Source organism: Neophocaena asiaeorientalis, unplaced genomic scaffold, assembly GCF_003031525.2.
Source record: "Neophocaena asiaeorientalis asiaeorientalis breed wild unplaced genomic scaffold, Neophocaena_asiaeorientalis_V1.1 scaffold102, whole genome shotgun sequence".
Lineage (NCBI taxonomy): Eukaryota > Metazoa > Chordata > Mammalia > Artiodactyla > Phocoenidae > Neophocaena > Neophocaena asiaeorientalis.
In genome coordinates this window covers 1491439-1492447 of record NW_020175078.1, presented here as the reverse complement: position 1 = coordinate 1492447, position 1009 = coordinate 1491439, and the positions used below count along the sequence as shown (strand labels likewise).

The 1009-nt window shown below is 34.8% G+C and overlaps 1 pseudogene; it reads right to left on the bottom strand.

Moving 5' to 3' along the window:
• Positions 1 to 585: 585 nt before the first annotated feature.
• LOC112412437 (uncharacterized) lies at positions 586 to 701 on the bottom strand (annotated as a pseudogene).
• Between the last annotated feature and the right edge of the window lie 308 nt (positions 702 to 1009).

Below are 1009 nucleotides of genomic sequence, written 5' to 3'. Positions count from 1 at the left end.
TTACGTGATATTCTTTTTCTTAAAAGCCTTCAAAGACTTGATATTGTATTTAAGATAAAGTATGAGTACAATTTGAATCATATCCCTTGCCACCTTTACATCTCAAATAAAGTCATTGTTTTTTCACAAATCATTATAATTTGTTAATATATTTTATATGAGTGGCCTCCATTTCTGCTTTGGTTTTATTGGTTTGCTGTTTATCCACCCCTACTAGACTTTAAGCTGCATATATCAGGGACCATGTCTCCTTATGCACATGATCTCATTCAATACTCAGAACATCCCTATTTTATGTATTATTCCCAATTCTACAGATGAGAAAAATATGACTTAAGAGAAGATGAGTCTTTCCTGAGGACACATACCTGATATGATGAAAAACTAGATATAAACCAAGGTCTCTTGGAAGCAGAGAGCTATATTGTTATTTACGATACCGTATCATTCCCTCCACAAACATTCCCCACTGGAGATGTCCAAAATCACAGCCATACAAGGGAACTTCCCCTTGAAAATTATTAATGAGCTAAAATCAACATGAAAGGAAGTCTCAAAAATGTCAAATATATATATATTTTTTTTATGTGTTGGGTATCTGTTCATAGGAAGGCCACAAGTTTTGTGCCCCTTGTCACAATGAACCCTGATTCCTGTCGGGTGTGTTGCAAATAATTTTTTAATTGCATGATTTTGAGGAAGGTAGGGTAAGAAACTGGTGGCCTGATTTTTCAGTGGGTGCACAGGATATTTTTATGTATAGAAACCTCAAGTGGTAAGAGCCTTCACGAAAAACCCAAATCCCAGTTCCTCTATTTCAGTTTCTTAATATGTAAATGGTTTTAGGATTTCAGCATTCGGTGAGGTAAAGTATATGAAACATTTAGCATAGTCTTGTATTCAAATATTACTTATTATTATACTAATTAGTCTCTTTTTTTTTCCATCACCGCTGCACAACCATGTAGTGAGAGAAGAGGCACTAGAGAGTGTGTTCTCTGTTCTCAGT